The sequence below is a fragment of the Dermochelys coriacea genome, chromosome 6 (assembly GCF_009764565.3).
Source record: "Dermochelys coriacea isolate rDerCor1 chromosome 6, rDerCor1.pri.v4, whole genome shotgun sequence".
Taxonomy (NCBI): Eukaryota; Metazoa; Chordata; order Testudines; family Dermochelyidae; genus Dermochelys; species Dermochelys coriacea.
Genome location: NC_050073.1, coordinates 3,287,307 through 3,309,680, shown reverse-complemented (window position 1 = coordinate 3,309,680; position 22,374 = coordinate 3,287,307). Strand labels below are relative to the sequence as shown.

Below are 22,374 nucleotides of genomic sequence, written 5' to 3'. Positions count from 1 at the left end.
CCAAGATTTTTTTTTTAAAGCAAGGGAAATGGTTTATAGGAGAGAGAGAGACAGAAACAAGGTTTTGAGAGAACAGCATGCTGAGTGAAAGCTGGTTCCCCTGCTCACTCTTACACTGAGAGGATGGCATCTCTCCACTTTTCCCGCAGGCCTATACTGTATTCTCTTTTACAGGACTCAATCTTCTGTTCATATGGCCACAGTCTCCCCTCTCTTTGGCCTTTTCTGGTCTCATATGGGAAACAATTTACTCCTTTTACATGAAAAGCCCTGAGCATATCATAGGCTGGGGGAAGCTGTGTCTCCCCAAACAGCCCGGTGTAGCCCCACCAGCTCCTCCCCAAGGCCCTCTCCTGCTTGTCCTTCCCCCTTAGCCCCAGCCCAGGGAGGCTGCTCATCTTCCAGACAGGGAAGCATGCTGGGGCTGGGGATAGGATGGCCACAAGCAGAACTTGGGGTAGTTGGGAGGTCGCCGGGCACTGGGGCCACATCAGCTGGCATTTGGGTCGGGAGAGCTGGAGGCGCTGGGGATGGGAGCTGCACCACCTGCTCAGGGCTCGGGGGAGGCGTGCACTACCTGCTTGGCATTCTGGGATGGTGTTGGGAGGAGGGGCTGGCAGTCACAGGAATTGGGAGCGGCTCTGGGATTCAGCGGGGGAAGAGAGGCAGGAGGGGCAGGCATGGCCAGAGGCTAGCTTCTCTGAATCAGTGGTTCACCCATGGAAAAAAGGTGAAATGCCTCCCAGAATGGGATAAAAATGTGATGCAAAGGTCACTTACAAGCTACAAACAGAAAATAATGGTGGCAATGATGGGAAAGGCCAAGAAGTCAAAGGCTGAGAACGGCCACCTAGAGGGAAAGACACACGTGGGGATAAGTCAAAGAATAGTCACTGAAGAGAAGAACAAGAATAAATACATGGAACTGACAAAATATATGGACGGAGAAATGAGTAGGAAAGATGACAGGCACAGAATGCTCTTCAGTGTAGATACATTTGGGAAGCAGGAGTTTTTTCTGTGCTCAGCACTGATTTGGGTGACCACTCCTGGCAGTCCAAGAGATCAGAACCTGCCCATTCAGGACTCTGCCTCATGCTCCACAGCAAAACCATAGGTGCAGAGGGTTCTGCCTGTTCCCATAGTAAGATCACTTACTTCTCCAAGGACTCACAGGTTACTTGGAGTTGATGGATGGGATTTTTCAGAAGTGCCTATGGGTTTGTCTACATGAGAAAGTTACACAGGTGTGACTTAAGTCTTTAAACTGATTTAGTTGACCTGGCACAAGCCCTTGGGTGGACACTTATTTCAATATAAAGTGGCTTATTTCAGTTTAGCTTAAACTAGCTTCTAATTAGTTTAAACCAATTGGTGCCACTCCCTTCTGTGGAGAAGCCCAAAGTGACCTAGAAGTCCCAGTGAAAGACCAGTGGAATTTATGCTCATAAATTATTTGGGTGCTTTTGAAAATCCCACCCACTGGCAAGTTGTGCCCCATACCTGTGGTGGGACTTGAGGGTGGCTGGTTGATGAAGTGGAAAGCTTTGGAAATTGGGAACAGGAATTACCGTCAACACAGACCAGGATCCATCTAGGCTCTGACAGTGGCCAAGACCAGCTCCTTCAGGGAAGGTGCAGGGACCCCTGCAATAGGCTGTAATGGGGTAACCTGCCCATAGGGAAAACTTCTTCCTAACCCCTGTTAGTTAGCAATTGGTTTATGCCACATAGCCTGGCTGTTTATGTGCCTTTCAAAACCCTGTTTTCCTTTTTACTTTAATTGTTACTAATGAAACCCTCCTGCCAGTTGTAGTCGGCAGCAACAAATGCTGGGTTCAATATCTAGGGGTTCCTTTTTAACAATACAACACAAAAGTGGCTCGATCCCTACCCAGTAACCAGACAATTAGAAACCAGCCCCAGGCACATCTAAGAGGCAATACTTCCCCTCCCACAAGAGTCCGAGTGTAGAAAATAAACTTTTAATAAAAGGAGGGAAGTAACCTGGCATTAATTTGGGAAAATGCCACAAGCAGGATTCACAAACATAAAATCATGAGCAAAAGACCACCCCAGAGTGTGCTGAACAGTGTTCTTTTGCCTCAGGTTCTTAAGTCCAGCAATCAAAATGTCCTTTAATGTGTCCCTCCCTTCTTCCTCCACTGCACCCACTCAGAGTTGTTGTCTTTAGTCAGGGAAGACCCAGAGCTCAGACATGCATCTGCGTGAGTTCACTTCCCATCCAGGCAGGCAGGGAGGATAACACTTTGCTCACTCTGCTCTCCAGGTACTTGGTCCCCTCTACTGCCCTCCCTGCCAGCCCTCCTGGGATGGTTTGCAATCTCACCACTTAAAACAGCTCTCAGTGACTTCAGCTGTTAGTGGGAGACCCTCCCTGCTTGTGGGAAAAGGACAGTTTCTTGCATCAGAGACACTGTCCCAAAGCAGGTCTAACATTTAGGCCTGTTTGTCAGTGATTCCAGCTCTATTGGCGTGCAACAAGACTCTCAGCTGAATTTTAATCAGCTTCTGTCTTACACAGTGGAGAAAGATCAAACAGCATCTAGGACCCTTGGACAGGGGACCCACATCACCATGTTCTTATCCCCACACACTCTCAAAACCACTGGCATTTGACGCCCATGTTCCATACTTAGTGAGTGAAGTTTAGTTGAGGGTGAGTCCCTCAATCAGGGTAGTCCAAGCACAGTTCTGCTGCCTTTGATTCACACAACAAGGATAACAACCCTTGAGTACCCCTGCCCCTATAACAAAGTGACTTGTGATGCAACACCAGCCAAAAGTGTTCATTTGGACAAAGCAGCCCTATCATGCTGAGCACCTAGGCAACATGGATATGCCCATGAAAACAAGGTCTGATCCTGAAGTCCTCTTCCCCAGCTCATCACTAGGGTCTTGTATAACATAGCTGGAGTCGATATACCTTAGGTCGAGTTGCTGCAGGGTCTACACTGCGGGAGGTCAACGGGAGAAACTCTCCCATTGACTTACCTTACTCTTCTCATTCCATTGGAGTACTGCAGTCGACGAGAGCGTGATTGGTGGTCGATTTAGCGTGTCCTGCTAAATTGACCACTGATGCATCGATCACCACGCATCAATCCAGCCAGTATTATGGACATGCCCTAGATCTGAGGGAGAGCTCATTCAGACCCTGCTTCCACTAATATTGAGGTGTGATGCTGTCTGATTGAAAGAGACTATTTGTATCATTGTTATAAGCTGTTAGACAATTGCAACAAAACTTATACAAAGTATATCTTGTAAGATGTCAATGGAAAAGTTATGATTTGCTAAAAATGATTAGCCTGTTTACAACCATGTATCATCACTGCATCTGAATTTATGAAAATTGAATATTATCTATATTTTAAATGTGTTGTTCCTGGGGTAATACACACAAGGTAATTTAAATCCAGTCTGGCCAGCACATTGTAAATGGACTATTAAAGTTTGATGGCCCATTAAAGGATGCTTCACTTTAACAATAGGCCATAGAAGAAGTTCATCCCATCTGGTGAGCCTTCCTGTGGATGCTCCAGCCAGAATATGGGTAATTGCTGCCCCTGTGAATCAGCAAGTCATATAAGGACATAGGATATAGTCGTGTGACCCTGACACCATCTCGTGTAAGTAATTTTACACAAACTGCTGTGAGCTTTGTCTAGGACAGTAAAATTCAAAGCATATGGCAGAGGGTTTCCTCTTTCTTGCTATGATTCACTGGACTGTGGATTTTACAGCTAAAAGGAACATTCTAATTTATGGACTGAGGACCTTCCAATCTTGTGGAAGTTACTAGAGACTTTATAAGCCAGTAGTTATTTCTATCACTGCTACAAACCTGATATAAGAACATTGCTATTATTTGTGGCACCTTAGAGACTAACAAATTTATTAGAGCATAAGCTTTCGTGAGCTACAGCTCACTTCAGAAGTGAGCTGTAGCTCACGAAAGCTTATGCTCTAATAAATTTGTTAGTCTCTAAGGCGCCACAAGTACTCCTTTTCTTTTTGCGAATACAGACTAACACAGCTGCTACTCTGAAAGATTGCTATTATTGTATGCATATGATCTATTAACCATTTTTAACTCTATTTTTCTTTTATTTACTATTAAACCTTTAGATTTTAATTCCTTAAAGATCGGCAGCAGCATGATTATTGGGTAAGATCTGAGATATATATTGACCTGGCTATGTCGCTGATCTGGTTTTCATTAACCACTCATCATAAAGTCTAGTGTCTGGGTGGTGATATAAGGGTTGGAATGCCTAAGGAGACTGCATTTTTTATTTCTTGTTAACCAGTGTGGTGAGACAGGAGCTTACTTTTGTTACTGGCTAGGTATAATCTAATGATAGAATAACTACCAGTTTGAGGTGAGTCTGCCCCATTTCTCAGCAGTTTGTCCTGAATCTGGTATTCTCAGCAGTGACCCACTGAGGCACAGTGACATGAAGATATCCCTGGGATTTCCCTGGCTGTAGGGATGATCCAAGGAATTACATAGCTGTAAGTCTTACATCTGTTCCTGCTATTTTGGGGGGAGAAGATAATTCAGGAAGTCATCTAGAATAATAAAAGTGTCTGGAAGATCGTGAGGAGATTCAGGGGCTTTTGCAGAGGGTGATTAGGACAGAGACCAGGGAGAGTTTAAAAATAAAGCTCCCTGACTCCCAGTCTGTTCAGAGGTTTCACAGCGGTAGATTTTAGTTTGAGCCTTGTCTCATTCAGACACCTGACTCTCCCTCTCTGCTCTGCATTTACATGTGTTTGTACTGTCTGAAGTCATAAAGAATCTGGTGCCTTCACAGAACAGAATCTGAGTCTGAAGTGTGTAACAAAGGTAGATGGTGGGAGAGAGGAAGTGGTCCTGGAATAATAGTGTCTGGGACAAAACCTAGATTTCTGTTTCTTTAAGAGTCCAGGACCAGGAGCTTTATAGTGTACGGTGGAGCCAGGCTCACTTCTCTCTCAACCAAGCAGGCTAAGGCTTTGGGAAGGAGGGCAACATATAACCTACCTCTTCCCTTGTAATGTGGGGAGACATTACACAAGTTTGCAGATGACACTAAGCTGTGGGGAGAGGTAGATATGCTGGAGGGTAGGGATAGGGGCCAGAGTGACCTAGACAAATTGGAGAATTGGGCCAAAAGAAATTTGATGAGGCTCAACAAGGACAAATGCAGAGTCCTGCACTTAGGACGAAAGAATCCCATGCACTGCTCCAGGCTGGGGACCGACTGGCTAAGCAGCAGTTCTGCAGAAGAGGACCTGGGGGGGGGGACCGACTGGCTAAGCAGCAGTTCTGCAGAAGAGGACCTGGGGATTACAGTGGATGAGAAGCTGGATATGAGTCAACAGTGTGCCCTTGTTGCCAAGAAGGCCAGCGGCATTTTCAGCTGCATTAGTAGAAGCATTGTCAGCAGATCAAGGGAAGTGATTATTCCCCTCTATTCGGCACTGGTGAGGCCACATCTGGAGTACTGCATCCAGTTTTGCTCCCCCCACTACAGAAAAGATGTGGACACATGGAAAGAGTCCAGCAGAGGGCAACAAAAATAATTAGGGGGCTGGTGCACATGACTTATGGGGAGAGGCTGAGGGAATTGGGATTGTTTAATTTGCAGAAGAGAAGAGTGAGGGGGGATTTGATAGCATCCTACAACTACCTGAAGGGGGGTTCCAAAGAGGCAGGAGCTAGGCTGTTCTCAGTGATGGCAGATGACAGAACAAGTTGCAATGATCTCAAGTTGCAATGGGGGAAGTCTAGATATTAGGATATTAGGATACACTATTTCACTATTTCACTAGGAGGGTGGTGAAGCACTGGAATGGGTTACCTAGGGAGGTGGTGGAATCTCCATCCTTAGAGGTTTTTAAGGCCCAGCTTGACAAAGCCTTGGCTCGGATGATTTAGTTGGGGTTGGTGCTGCTTCGAGCAAGGAGTTGGACTAGAGACCTCCTGAAATCCCTTCCTCTTATTCTTTTATTAGCATGGGTAGGCAATTTGTGGGTGCTCACTCTGCCTGGTGCAGGGGAGAGGATTAAGGTAGGCTTTGGTCTGGACCCCATTTGGCAGAGGAAGAGTGGAAGGATGCACCACAGCACAGATGCCTGACAGAAAAGGTCTGCGTTATACAGCTGGTGGTTTGAGTTGTGTTTGTTGGAAAGACTTTGCTACCTGTCTGGGTGGAGTTGGGTAAGTGGTTATTGTAAACCCTGGCCATGGAGTGGGTGTAGGGTGGGGATAGGGGGTCTCAGAGCATTACCCTATCAACTTTTATTTTAAAACAGACACTTTGGGCCAAATCCTAACCTGAATTGACTTCAAGTGCCTTAAACCAGAGGAGTATCTGGCCCATAATGTCTATTTTCTGTTACCTACATTTTTAAACAGTTGCACAAACACATTCCTCCTAGTGGGCATTCCCTACATGTCTGATGGTTAACAACATTGTTTCAAAAGTACATGAATATCCAGGTTTTTTTCTTTTGTATTTGTTTTTCAGAGGCTCCCCGTTTGTATCCTACCATACAATACAGGACAAAATAGACATAAAATAGGAAATGGAGGACTTCAGACTATCTTGATTTTTTCCAAATTCTGCCTAGCAACACCTCCTAGTGGGTCTGTGTAATTAATTAACTACATAAGAACATAAGCTACAAGCTACTAAACCAAAATAGGATGCCAATATAGAGATGCAGGTTTCAAATTAAGGGTTTGTCTGGTGGAGGGTCAGGGGAGCAGTCTAGAATTTTAGTACAATTTGAACATTTTTTCCACTCAAGGACACCAACAGATCAACGGCCCCATGATCCTTAGTGTGATTCCCTGCATGGACAGAGGCTGGCTATTCCAGAGTTCCTCTTGACTCCCTTTTCCTACACAATATAGAAGGTAGCAAAATGGGCTACCAATGCTATAGTGAGCAGAGCAGAGGCCCTGTGTCAGGGGGTGAGGGCTCTGTGCATCTGTACTGAGCTTTGTTGGCTAAAGAACTCCAGGTGGGGGGAAGACTAGGGAAACCTGGTATGGACAGAGCGAGGGGAAATGAGAGCACATTCAGAGCCCCTGCCATGGGGAAAGAATTGGGAAGCCAGGAATGGGGGAAGTGAAGAATGGGAGACACAAAGCCCCTGGCCTGGAGGGAATGGGAAGCACACAGAGCTGCTGGGATTGGAGGGGAAAACATGGGCCCTAGTATGGGAGGAAGAGGGAGTAGCTGTGTCACCCAGTCGCAGGAGCCTGCAGCTGTATCACCCAATGGTGAGAGTCAGTGGCCACTTTGCCTAGCAACAGGAGTGAGGGGATTCCAGGCCCTCTCTGCTCCACCAGGTTCCAACCCAGGGCCCAAAGAAAAGATAATACAAAATATGCAGCATAGGTGGCAGGTGCCCCTACGCCTGCTCCCTGGGCCACTTCTCACCTGGCTTTGGTTCCTCTGCGTGTCCTACTGGTCGGCCTTGGGTCCCCCTTGGAGTTTGCTCGGGTCACACTCTGGAGGGGCTCCCTCTATCTGCAGCAGCTCATCATCCTTGTCCTCTGCAGTTGAAGGGCCTGCAGCTGGCAGCAGCTCCACCGTAGGGTCTCATCTTGGCTGCCTGGAGCCTCTGCAGATTTCTGTAGGAGGCTGCACCACCTGTCTGTTTGTTTGTCCAAACTGAGCTGAGCTGCTCCCTTTTGAACTCTGCCTCCACTGGGAGCATGTATGGCAGGGACAAAGGGCATGACCACCCCATCCAGAGCAATGCCTTAACCCTCACACCACGAGTGTGAGGTTTCTACAACCTGTCACATCCCATAGGGCACATCCAGTAAAACCAGAAGATAACGTTAGCAACGTCAGCCTTATGCACAGGACTGAGTTGAGGTGACTGATATGGCAGACTGTACTAGGCTGCGCAAGGTGACTGTTGAAGAAATGAGACAAATGCATGAGGTGGTCGGGACAGGCTTATCTGAGCAAAAGAGAGAGTTTTCTTGGGGCCATCCAATTCTGAGGAATGAACTCCCCCAGGTTCTAAAAACCAGCATCAACTTCACCAGCTTTTGTTTCAAATGCAAGATGGATTTTTGCTTTCACTAATACAAGCACAGAGCATAGCATGCAAATATATATTGGGCACACCCACCCTGACTAGCACGATGGGACTGCTTGCCCAAATGATCACTTTGGCTGCTTTGGGATCCTCAGTCTCTTTGTTATTGGGGCAGGAGTAATAAAGGGTTGTTGTCCTGGTTGTGTGAATCAAGGACAGCAGAACTGTACCTGGCATTTTCTGACTGAGGGACTCACCCTCAACTAAAAAGAAAAGGAGTACTTGTGGCACCTTAGAGACTAACAAATTTATTAGAGCATAAGCTTTCGTGAGCTACAGCTACAGCTCACTTCATCGGATGCTGTAGCTCACGAAAGCTTATGCTCTAATAAATTTGTTAGTCTCTAAGGTGCCACAAGTACTCCTTTTCTTTTTGCGAATACAGACTAACACGGCTGCTACTCTGAAACCCTCAACTAAGCAGCACTTGCTAGGAAAGGGACATGGGTTCTAGTGAGTTGAGAGAGGCTGGGGAGTGGTATTTGTACGTGGTGGTATAGGCCCCTCCTGAGGGTTTGAAATGTCACTTTGACCTTTTCTTTCTCCACTGTGTAATAACAGAGCTAATTTAGACTCAGGAACCTTTTTACATGCTGGAGAGCTGAAATCACTGATATGTAGGTCTAAGTATTAGATCTACATTGCACTAGGGGTTCTGGTGCAAGAAGACTATTCAGTGTGCACCAGCGGTGAGGCTCCCCTTTTGATGTTATTGACATGAAACTGGGACTATATAGATCATTGTTGCAACCAAGGTCCTGTAGCGGTACCAAATCTTCTATAAGGGGGGGTCAAATAAGGTGTCTAAGACAAGGTTATGGTTTGCTGGTTATGATTATGCTATCTGTATGCATGTATCATTTTTTTATTTAAAGTTATAAGTATTGGTTCTATACTATCCGTATTTCAAACTTGTGCTATGCTTCTGGGTGACACCCCAAACAATTTGGCATCAGCACTGCCTAGCCTTCTTGATGGCCCATTAAGGACCATCAGCTATACAACTGGACCATTGAAAGAAGGCAGATACACCTTGTGACTCAGGAAGGCGTGCAGGGACCTGCCTATGGACAGAACTCTAAGGTTTTGTCTTGCCATGTGCTGGACAGCTTGTCTTTGGAACAAAGAAAGAAGGCCAAATGGCAAGAGACTATAAAAGGCTGCTGCAGCTCCTCCATGTTGTCACCAATCCTGCTTCTTGCCTCTGGAGAGACTTTGATACAAATTGAAGCTCTGAACAAAGGATTGAATGACCCATCCCAGCTGTGGATGTACTCCAGAGACTTGATTTGAACCTGCAGCTTATTCCATCATGGTTACAAGCCTGAACCAAGAACTTTACCATTACTGTATGTAATTGATTACATTTAACCAATTCTAGCTCTCATCTCTATTTCTTTCTTTTTATGAATAAACCTTTAGATTTTAGATTCTAAAGGATTGGCAATAGCGTGATTGGTGGGTAAGATCTAATTTGTATATTGACGTGAGTCTGGGGTTTGGTCCTTTGGGATTGGGAGAACCATTTTTCTTTTACTGGGGCATTGGTTTTCATAACCATTCATCCCCATAACAAGTGGCACTGGTGGTAATACTGGGAAACTGGAGTGTCTAAGGGAATTGATTGTGTGACTTATGGTTAGCCAGTGGTATAAAACTGAAGTCTTCCCTGTTTGGCTGGTTTGGTTTGCCTTGGTATGCAAAGGAACCCCAGCCTTGGGCTGTAAGTGCCCTGCTTTAAGCAATTTGTCCTAAATTGACACTGTCAGGTCCCACCAAAGCCAGCATCGTTACACCCCTATTGTTCTCTTTCTCCTTTTCTCACCCAAAACCCTTTTTTCCTCAGGGTCATGTTACCAGGGATTTTCTGGCTGGGTCTGGGGCTCCTTTACTTCTTCTCTGTGTCCTTCTGGCTGTATGTGCTACTCCTCTCTCAGACACACAGCCCCACCACTCAATGCCCCAGGCCCTGCTTTTGCTATCTCAGTCTCCAGGGAAATCCCTTGGATCACATGAGGTGATGGGTTCCCCGGGATACAACCTGGAGCAGGGATAGCACTGAGTCGTCTGCACCACCAACCTGAGCTCCCTCTCACACTGTGATGCTGTGACAAGCTACAAATCTTTGGCAGGCACTGCACTCACACAAACATTCACAGGCAGGGACTCCCAGCTGAGTTACATGAATGCTTTTGCCAGCCATTCATGAACCAACCATAGAGAGACTCCAGCCAATTCCCCCCAGCCAAGGAGCTCAGAGCTGCACTGTCCTGCCCTGATCAGAAGCCTGACCAGTGTAAGTTTATTACCCAGTCAGCCATTTCTACAAAGGAAAGTGAATGTACACTAGCCCTTGCAACCTGAGCAGATTTCCCAAACACTTAAACCAAAACACACTGTTTTAGGTAAGATATAAAACAGGTTTATTAACTACAGAAAAATAGATTTTAAGTGATAATAAGTAGTAAGCATAGAGATCGTAGTTGGTTACCTAAGAAATAAAAGTAAAATTGCAATCTGAGTTCTATATACTAGGACAGGATTTGAATCAAGCAATCTCTCACACATAGCCTCAGCTCTTTTTTTTTTTTTTACTTTTTAACTCTGAAAATGTCAGTAAATGTTGTTTTCAGTTCAATCCAAAATGATTTAAAAAAAAACAGAATTGCAGTTAATCGAAAAATCCATTATGTTTCCAGCTGTTATGTGGGGTTTCTTTTACACCAAAATCTAAAAATACAGTACCCATTTCGTCTGTGATTGTGCCTTTTCATATGCATGCCCATATTACATTGGCATGTTTTTCCACCCTTTTCACAATGCCAGTTCAAGTCTAATTTCCTGCTCACTCTGACCCTTTAAGCTCTTCCAAGATCATTGTTTCCCTGATTTCTCCCTCCCACTGATCACATGTGCTTCAGGTTATTTTCCAACTCACAGATATATTAGCCTCATTTCCCAGCTAAATTCCGTTCACTCCCCCATATCCTGATTCCTTCTCCAACCCAATAATTCCATCATTGTCCCTCCTGAGTGCTGTGTCATTCCTTCCCACCTCCGTTCCTCTGTCCCTCTCCTCCATGGAGAGTTATGCCACTCACAGTTCCTTATAACCCTGTCCTCCAAGCTGCTGTGCAAGGTATGACCTTGGCCCCCAAGGGCAGCGCCAACAGCTGGAGATTATTTGGGCACCTCGGTCATGTCCCAATTCCCCAGCAACACCCCATACTCTTGGGGCTGCAGGAATGGTGGTGTAGGGGTCATTACAGCTGCCCAGTGCCACTGGATGATCCCTCTGCATGGGGGGAATTTTCCACGGGCTGGATCTATCTGATTTAAAGCCAGTTTGCCCTTCTGAACCATCATAAAGTGGCTACATGCTCAAGAAATGTTCAGCTGCTTGTGTGAGAGGTTCTGTCTCAGAGTTTTTGTCTATTGCTCCCTTCACTCAAAACTGCCCTGAGAGAAGCAGAGTTACCATTGTACCAGTTCAAAGTCTGTATCTTGTAGACTGGACTGTAAGCAGCACAGCAGAGCATCTAGGATACAGGCCTTTGGCTACATGACAGATGCTTTGCCAGTAAAGCTTTACTGGTGCAGCTATACTTGCAAAGCCTCCTAGTGCAGACACAGCTTTATGCTGACAGAAGAGTTTTTCTGTCAACGCAGCATCACCACCTCACCAGATGATATGTTGATCAGTGTTTACAAAGGCAGATACAGTTTCCTAACATTCCTCTGCCAGGTTGGTTTGCTAAGGGGCCATCTGATAAGGCAGCATGGAGACTCTTGGGGAACTGGGAGAGGGTGAGCTCAGCTCAAGTCTTTCAAGCGCAAGTTGATAGAAATCCAGGTGACAAAGGATTATAAAAACTTCGCCTGGCACAAAATGGAGACGGGATGCCCTATGGAGTTCACCAAGGAGCTGATCTGTTATGGGGAAGTCTACTGCGTGGACGTGACTGTGAAGGTGTTGGCAACAATAAACCAGAAAGAGTTGGAAGAGAAATTCACCGAAACATGGAGGGCTGGTATGAAATGAACCACAGAATGGAGCTCAGCCCAACCCCTATAGGGGACTCTCACTGTATTTTCTTCTTTGTAACATCACTGCTAATCCAACAGAACAGAGCCAAATAAAGAAAATGCCAAGTTTACATTGATCTCTCCGTTATTCCTGCTATAAAAGCCCATGCTCCCTCCAAATTCCGACCCTTCTCCCAAGTCTGCATGTTTTTGACTTACCTGTGGGGTTTGGTCACCTGCCCCCTTTGAACCTCGTTTAAAGCCCTCCTCACTAGGTTAGCCAGTCTGTATCCAAATATGCTCTTCCCCTTCCTTGATAGGTGGACCCCATCCCTGCTTATCAGTCCTTCTTCCTGGAACAGCATCCAATGGTCAAGGAAACTGAAGCCGTCCTGATGACACCATCTTTGCAGCATGCATTTACCTCTAGGATGCATCTGTCTCTGCCTGGGCCCCTACCCTTGACCGGAAGGGTCAAAGAGAACACCAGCTGCACTCTTAACTCCTTCACCCTTACTCCCAGAGCCCTGTAGTCACTTCTGATCTGCTGAGGGTCATACCTCACAGCATCATTAGTGCCCACATGGGTGAATAGCATGGTAGTAGTCCACAGTCCACATTTTGTCTGAGATTAGATAGGTTTCTTTTTAATTAAATTTACATATACAATGTCTAGCTCTGGACTTTGCTCTATTGCACTGTAGACCAGGCCTGAAAAAAAGAAGACGTGAAAACACATTTATATAGAATTAAGAGGTGGCCAAATTCTCCAACATTCCATTAGGGAGAGAGTATGTGTGCATTTTGTGTGTCATTAAGGCCTGGTTTACACTACAAAGTTTACATTAACTTATCTGTGCATGTGTCTACACTCAAATTTGTCAGTGGGTGATGCAAGTGCACTGTTAAGGTGATGCCATAAAACCACCTCCCTAAACAGCATTGAACCGTGACTGACCTACTGAAGTTGATGCTGGATGAGCATAGACACTGTGTGACCTATATTGTTCCTAACATTCCTCCTGCAGATGTCTCCCAATGCCCGATAGTGACCACTCTGGGCACTACTGTGAACTCCACTGACCACCCCACACTTCTGAAATATCTTTTCCTGATTGTGCAGTGTCAGGTGGAGGTCCCAGAGTTGGGAATAGGATTCCAAGTTCACATACCTCTGCACAAACACCAACCTTCCCTCCTTGGAGGGTCATAGTTAACCCTGAACAAGCATCACGTTTAACAATAGCACAACACTTTTATCTAACCCAGGGAAAGCCAGGAGCAAACACAGGTCAGGATCTCTAGTAGGGGTTACTCCAACCCTTGTGCAGGATACATCAGAACAGCTTTTCCCCCTCTTCCATGCCTAGCTGGACACACACAGGTTCTCTGCCCCATACCAATGCAATCCCCTCCTCCTCCTGAATCTGTCCAATCTCTCAGTGCACTCTGGTTTGCTGCTGCTGGGTGCTATGAGTTCAGAATGGTGGGTTGGTTTTGTGGTCTTAGCTCTTATGCTAAGTAAGCTGCTATGGGATAAGGGGAAAGGTGCTCTCATGGATTGGTAACTGGTTAAAAGATAGAAAACAAAGGGTAGGTATAAATGGTCAGTTTTCAGAATGGAGAGAGGTAAATGGTGGTGTCCCCCAGGGGTCTGTTCTCGGACCAGTCCTATTCAACATATTCATAAATGATCTGGAAAAAAGGCTAAACAGTGAGGTGGCAAAATTTTCAGATGATACAAAATTACTAAAGATAGTTAAGACCAGGCAAACTGTGAAGAGCTACAAAAGGATCTCTCAGAATTGGGTGACTGTGTTGATAAATGCAAAGTAATGCACATTGGAAAGCATAATCCCAACTATACATATAAACTGATGGGATCTAAATTAGCTGTTACCACTCAAGGAAGAGATCTTGGAGTCATTGTGGATAGTTCTCTGAAAACATCCACTCTGTGTGCATTGGCAGTCAAAAAAGCGAACAGAATGCTGGGAATAATTAAGAAAGGGATAGATGATAGGACAGAAAATATCATAGTGCCTCTATATAAATCCATGGTATGTCCACATCTTGAATACTGTATGCTGATGTGGTCGCCCTATCTCAAAAAAGATATATTGGAATTGGAAAAGGTTCAGAAAAAGGCAACAAAAATGATTAGGGGTGTGGAATGGCTTCTGTATGAGAAGAAATTAATAAGACTGGGACTTTTCAGCTTGGAAAAGAGACGGCTAAGGGGAGACATGATTGAGGTCTATAAAATCATGACTGGTGTTAGAGAAAGTAGATAAGGAAGTGTTGTTTACTACTTCTCATAACACAAGAATTAGGAGTCACCAAAAGAAATGAATAGGCAGCAGGTTTAAAACAAAAAAAAGGAAGTATTTCTTCACACAGCGCACAGTCAACCTGTGGAACTCCTTGCCAGAGGATGTTGTGAAGGCCAAGACCATAAAAGGGTTCAAAAAAGAACTAGATAAATCCATGGAGGATAGGTCCACCAATGGCTATTAACCAGGATGGGCAAGGAAGGTGTCCCTAGGCTGACTTTGCCAGAAGCTGGGAATGAGCAACAGGGGATGGATCACTTGATGATTACCTGTTCTGTTCATTTCCTCTGGGGCACCTGGAACTGGCCACTGTCAGAAGACAGGATACTGGGCTAGATGGACCTTTGGTCTGACCCAGTATGGCCGTTCTTATGTTCTTAACTTTTCTATGCAACCATGAAGGCATAGTGGTTCTTAAAGCACCCAGTATTGTAAGTGCATACACCACAGAACTCTTAGGTTCAGCAAAACACCAAGTCATATGTGTAAATGTACCATATAATGCATAGGTTCAGTATAAGACACAGTGTAATATTAATAAATGTACACCAAGCACTACACAACTCCTAACAACCCCCAAACCGTCAGGGCCAGAGCATAGTCCAATAGTGCCCTTCCCTATGGCTGACCGCTAAAATGCTTTTGCAAAGCCTCGCTCCATAGCTGTCAGGGTTCCCCACCCCCTGAACTCTTGGGTACAGATGTGGGGACCTGAATGAAAGACCCCCTAAGCTTATATTCTACCAGTTTAGGTTCAAATTTCTCCAACACACAAGTTCCTTTCCTTGTCATTGGATGGTATATCGCTGCCACCACCAAGTGATTTACACAAAAATTCAGGGAAGGGTCACTTGGAATCCCTATCCCCCTAAAATATACCCCCAAGCCCCTTCACCCCCTTTCCTGGGGAGGTTTGAGAATAAACTACCCACCAATTGCCTTAGCAATTTGAGCACAGACCAGACCCCTTGTCTTCAGGACACTGAAATCAATCAGGTTCTTAAAAGAAGAACTTAATTTATAAAGAAAAAATGTAAAAGAATCACACCTGCAAAATCAGGAGGTAAGGTAACTTTATAGGCTAATAAAAAGATTTAAAACACAGAGGATTCCCAGCTCTCTGACCTGTGTTATACAGAAGGTTAGACCAAATGATCACAATGGTCCCTTCTGGCCATGAAATCTATGAGTCCATGAGTTAGCAGGAAGGAAGTGGGAAGTAACAATAACAGGATGTTTTAATGCAAACTGTCTTAGAGCAGGGCTGTATGCAGTGTAGTTCTGGCCATGTTGGCCCCAGCATATTAGAGAGAAAATGTGGATGGTTTACTATCTTCCTTTGGATCAACTTCTGTTGGTGAGAGATACAACTTTCCAAGCCAAACAGAGCTCGTCTTCAGGTCTGGGAAAGGTACTCGAATGGTCCATTACAATACGTGCTAGCAATTTATGGCAAGCAATCTGTTCCACCTGGCATTTAACGGTGATACTCAGAGTACCTTTTCCAGGCCTGAGGAAGAGCTCTGTGTGGATCAGACGGTTGTCTCTCTTACCTACAAAACTTGGTCCAATAAAGGATATTGCCTCACCCACCTTGTGTCTGTGAGCATGATTCATAACTGCAGTAAGTCAATCAGCAGTAGCAAATGCAGTAGGAACAGCTCACACCCTGCCTGTCATTATCAATTGACAGTTTTCTGCAGCCTTTGCGAGAGAGGGGGGTTTTATGGAGGGATTTGAAGGAATGGTATGAAAATTAAGAACGGATTCTGACCTTGCTCTCATCAGTGAAACTCCCTGGGCTGCAGTGGAGAGACATGTGGTTCTCACTGGTGAAAGCAAGAGCGGGGTCAAGCCTGGAGCTCATGAGATAATAGCTGAGACATGTACAAGCAAATGAAACAAGAGGTTCATGAATAGAGCAGGTCAAAAAGTTTCCACTGGAATAGATCTCCATCCGAAATGGGATCAAAACACTGCACGGATCCATGTTGATTATGTCAGTCCTTTGAATGGAAACCAGTCAGGTCCCTGTGCACAGCTGCTCACCTGAGGGGCAGCTACCGTGCCCAGTTCCTAGGCTTCCCAGTCTCCAGTATCCTCTTCCTGTGGGCTTCCGCTAGACTACCCCTCTCCTCATATACCCCCAGGTTCCCCCCAAAGTCTCTTTCTCTCAGGACCCAGAAAAGAAATGTTGGGTGGAACAGCCCATCCACTCATTATTTTGGCCACCAATTAGGCCTAATATCTGATATACCAATTTTGTTCTATTAATTTCTGGTTCCACATCTTCTGTTTTTACCAAGCATGATTTCAACATAGTCCTTGAGTTATGGACCTAATTTAGTCTCTCTGTCTAATTCTTTTGCACCTGTTTATAATATTTTGCAATCAAGTTTTGTTATTCTAGTATTATTTTGTAATGTTTCATATACTTTTTACAGTAGAGATCACAATTAGAACAAATTTGCAGGCCCAGTTATCAAAACATAATGGCAGGGAAAGGAATTTGGCTATGGGGAAGATTTGGAGACCCTCCCTTGTCTGACCCCTCTGCTGTTAAAAGTAGTGTATGGTTGAGAGTTGCTTTATAGTGAGGCAGCCCTACCCTGTTTCGCCCTTTGAAGCAAATAACTGTTGCTTACAATACTTGAACCTCAACCCATTGCTGGCACCGCTAATCCCTGAAAGAGGGTGGGGTGGGATCCAAAGGAACACCATACATACTTCCTGGAAACTGGTGGGAGGACCAGGTCTCAGGTTTACATCCAATGATTTTGAGTAACAAGTGTAAGAAGGGAGATGTGACAGCTCTGCCCCATAGGTTCTAAAGAGAGAAATTCGATGGGATGGAGGTCACATGACGCTGTATGGAATTTTGAAGGGTTGACTCCCCCAGGCACCCTTGCTGCAGTTGGGTGATCTCTGGCAAGCTTATCAGCCTGTGGACAGGTTCTTCTATTGTTTTTTAATATGTTTTCTATGCAAAGCTTTCACCTTAAAAATAAATGTCTTTGCCTAGAAAAGATTGTGTGATAACTTAAAGCAGCTGGCAATCATGCCCATTATAACCTTTGGAGAGAAAGCCAAGGAGAGACACTGGCCTTTTAGGTAGTCTGGCTTGCTAGGAATACCACTTCACAGACAGGGAATTGTGCAGTAGGAAAACTACCAGTCAGGAAGGATAGTGATGCGGGTCTCTTCCCAAGAGAGGTGATGGCTTAGGAGCTGAGAGCGAGTGTCCTTGAGCAACCAAGGAGGAATACAAGCACTGTTGCCCTGGACTGTGACACACTTTTGTCAATAACCTTCCGCCTCAACCCACAGCCCCTTATTCTTGCAGTACTGGGCACTCCACCAATGCTTTTACTAAAGCAAATTAATTGACACACCCTCTCTTCTAGGCCCAGACTCTCCGCATGTCTTAGCTCAGACTTGACATGCAGCATCCTGAGCTAACCCAATCCTGTCTGGTCTAGTGACTCTACAAGTTCCCCTGAATCCTGATGTATAGCCCCTCTTGTTACTCCAATCTCAGGCTTTTACTCATCTCTGACATGCTCCTTAATACTGACTATTTGAACACCCATTCAGTTGTGCATGGAAACTTGTTGTAAAGTTCCTAACATTGGATTCTCACACTATCAGTCTACAAACCTTATTTTCTCCAGGAAAAAAAGTAATGAAAAAAATATTGTGATGAACATTTCCAAGTATATCCGTGACTGGAAGTCCTAGGAGGATTTTCAGATTTATGGACTGCATAAAAGAGAGGACAAGAACAAAGTGATGCATTACATTTCCAAAAACGTGAACAGTATTTGAAGATGGTATAGCGGTGGCTAGCTATCTCCTGGTGCCAGGAGACATAAATGGTGTTTTAATGATACCCTTTGTGCCTGACCTGAGATTCAGAGTGCTGAAGGATTCTGACCCCAAACACTGGAAGACCAAATATATATACCCTGACTCTAACTATACTCTACATGATCTAGTTGAATTCCAGCAAGAGAGATCTCTCTCTTGCAACAAGCAATTTTAACATTACAGGACAAAAACTGGAGTGAGTATCATAATTCTTTTTGAGGTCTATTGCCAGGAGAAAGCTACAAAATCAATTCGGTCGTCTGAGAAAAAGATTGGCTTTCTCTTCTCAAAATGTTGACTCCTTTGACATCGGAATGATTTTCTTTCACTAAATAATTTGCAGTAAAATGGGACAGACTGCCTGAAATACCCTGAGTGCTGCATGAGATTGTTCAAGGATATTGGGCTAGACCCTCAGGTGGTGTTCATCAGCATAGCTTTGTGAAGCTGGTGGACCAGGTGCCAGCTCATGCATGGAGCCCTCAGCCTCACTGAAAACTGACAAATCCACAGCTGGAAACCAATATGGTTCACCTGTGTGTTCATACTGTTAAAATAGGTGTTAGATTTATAGAGCTGTGTTGAAATGTTATGAAATGCTTGTGAATTGTGGCATGCAAATCTCACTTATCTGTATCCCAGATTACAAGGTAATTTTGAAGTGTTTTGCTCTGTTACTGTAAAAGTGTGTCTTATGAAACTGGAAACCCCCACAGTCAGGAGGGAAGCGTTACCAAGTGTGAAATACTAGTTTACCATAAGAGGTGTCATCTCCTGCCCAACAAAAGAAGGCCTATTAATGCCAGACAAACCAAGACTTTGATGATTGTTTTCTCTAAACCCAGGAAGAGGGGATGTGCACAAATGCTCATCCCATCACAGCTTGAAAACTGGGGAAAGGGTATAAAAATCCCTGTCAAGGAGGAATTATCATCAGCATGCTACTAAGAATTTGGGGAGGGCAATATTTCTAAGCATAAGCAAGGGATTCCCAGGCTGCTTGGCTTGGATTAGCCCTAAAGGATATATAAAGCTTGCGCATTACAGCAGCTTCTATTAATTTTTGGAACCTAAGACTGTAACTCAGTGTGTATGTTTACCTGCTTTAACCTTGTAAATAACCCTCTTGTTTCTTTTTCCTAGATAATAAACCTTTAATTAGTTTATTATAGGATTGACTACAAGCCTTCTCTGTAGTTTGAGATCTGAGGAGCAACTGACCTGGGGTAAGGGACTGGAAGTAACCAGAATATTGTTGTAAATTTTCTTATAAGGGACCATCTATCACAAAGACAGGCTTGCCTGGGTGGCAAGATACACCACAGCACTGGAAAGATCTATCTGTGACTCCATTTTAAGGCTGTTATAGTTCCTGAGGAGTTCACCCTTGGTACTTGGTTGGTGAAATAGAATTATAGAACACACAACCAATTTGGGGTTTGTGAGTAACAGTTTACCTTGAATTTGGCACTCATGGTCATGAGCCACTCCAGACAGGTTGACAAGCTCCATCAACCTCAATAGAGCTACAGTGATTAACACCAACTGACGATCTGGCCCATTGTGCTTGCATGAGCTAAGTTAGGGTGTACTCTGTGCAAAGGAAAAAGACAACAGTAAGATCAAAACACCCTGTTGGTTGCAAAGAATCAAGTTGTAAGGGATTTTTCTAAAAAATGTGGTTAATTTCTTTGAACATAACATGTTTTCATTTAAAATTCTTTAGAGAGGATTTTGTGCTGGTGAACTATTTATTTATTTCCATATCAATTAAGTTATATTTACAATTGCCAGACTCGCAATAGGTATTTCAAAAGTACTGACTTGGAGATATATCTGCAATTGTTGATGGGTTCCAAGCTAACTGACTTTTGAAATGCTGAAATGCACAGCAAATTCTTTTAAATATTTTTTCTTCCCATTTGCCTCTGTTTTATTTATTTTATTTTATTTTATTTTAAGGAAGAAAAAATGTGGGAATTCCCCAGTGACATGAAACTTTATTAAGAGAAAGTAACGTAGGCATGATATAACTTGGCTTGTCTATCTTGACTTGCTTCTGTGTGTCTAGATGGTGGCACCCACCTTCCACCCCAACTTGGCTCCTCTTCAATAATAAGTATCATCTTCGATTTATTATTTATGTATCCCCCAGCAGCATAGACCATATCTGGAAAAAATAATGCAGGGAAATCACACTGGGGAGACTGAGTTCATCCTCCTAGGGTTCACAGGCATTCCATAGCTACAAACCATCCTCTTTGTGGTGTTTTTGGTTATCTACATTGTCATCCTGGTGGGGAATCTCAGGATGATCGCATTAATCACGGCTGAGTCCCGGCTACACACCCCCATGTACTTTTTTCTTTTCAACTTGTCCTTTATAGATACTGTTTACTCCTCTGTTATTGCCCCTCGGGCTCTGGTGAACTTCTTCGCAGAGTGGAAAGCCATTTCCTTTGCTGGGTGCGCCATACAATTTTTCTTTCTCTCTCTCTGTGCACATGTTGAGGCTTTGCTTCTGGCTGTGATGGTGTATGATCGATTCATAGCTATACGCAAACCGCTGCTGTATATATTATCATGTCAAGGAAAGTCTGTGTCCAGCCGGTAGCTGCATCATACTTCTACGGCTGTGTCAATGCCGTTGTGCACACAGGCTCTTTATTCAGCCTGTCCTTCTGTGGACAATGATCAACATCATTGATCACTTCTTTTGTGACATCTCCCCACTCCAGAAGCTCTCCTGATCCAGCACTCACATGGATAGCAGAGTGCATTTCGTCTTTGCTGCTGTAATTGCATTGAGTACTGTCCTGATCATGACAGGTTTCAGAGTAGCAGCCATGTTAGTCTGTATTCACAAAAAGGAAAGGAGTACTTGTGGCACCTTAGAGACTAACAAATTTATTAGAGCATAAGCTTTCGTGAGCTACAGCTGACTTCATGGGATGCATTTCTGTTTTTTCCACCAAATGCATCCGATGAAGTGAGCTGTAGCTCACGAAAGCTTATGCTCTAATAAATTTGTTAGTCTCTAAGGTGCCACAAGTACTCCTTTTCTTTTTGTCCTGATCATCTTCATCTCCTACATTTATATTATCCTCAACATCTTGAGGATCTGGTCTACGGAAGGCAGGCGCAAAGCCTTCTCCACCTGCGCTTCCCACTTGACGGCTGTCAGCATATTGTATGGGACTCTGTTCTTTATGTATTTTCAGCCCACATCCGGCAACTCATCAGTTCAGGACAAAGTGGTGTCCGTGTTCTACACCCTTGTGATCCCCATGCTGAACCCCCTCATCTACAGCCTGAGGAACAAGGAGGTGAAACGCCCTGAGAAAAGTGGTATACCAAACAATTAATGATTCTTTAGTGATTAGATGATGATCATAGAATCATAGGACAGGCAGTGACCTCGAGAGGCCATCTAGTCCAGTTCCCTGCAGTCAAGGCAGGACTAAATATTATCTAGACTTAACATTAAATCCTATTAACATGCTGATTTAATGTTCAATAAAGCTGGGTCATGATCAAGTTTCTACTGTCTTTGATGCAGTTTGTACCATTCACTGTTTCTTTCCTGTGTAATCGATTGGCAAGTGTGTGCTATCACTTACATGTGTCCCATTTTGGCCTTCTGCAAAAGGTTCTGAGTTGTTACAGCCCCCAGCCATGGAGCTTTACCTCACGCTGTCGTAGCTCATGCTTGTGGCTCTTCAGTTCTCCAGTTCAGTCTCTTGGGAGTCACACCAGGAACTGTCACACATGGTAACAAGCCTATTAGAGGGTGGTATGCTCTGTTGTGCACTCAGCGAGGGGGTCAGCACATCAAGCTGCTGTACGTGTTATGTGTAGGCAGCAGCAGGAGGGTTCCAGGCATTGGGTTACTCTGTGGACCTCATTTTCCTCTCACTTCCACCAGTAGAAATCAGGTTTTGCCTTTTTTCTGATTTTTTTTTGGTTGGTTTACCAAAATCAATGGGGTTTTGCCCAACGAGGCCTTGGTAATTCC

General features: G+C 44.5%; 1 pseudogene; it reads left to right on the top strand.

Annotated features, from left to right (window-relative positions):
* Positions 1-20,117: 20,117 nt before the first annotated feature.
* On the top strand, positions 20,118-21,177 carry LOC119856855 (annotated as a pseudogene).
* The last annotated feature ends 1,197 nt before the right edge of the window (positions 21,178-22,374 follow it).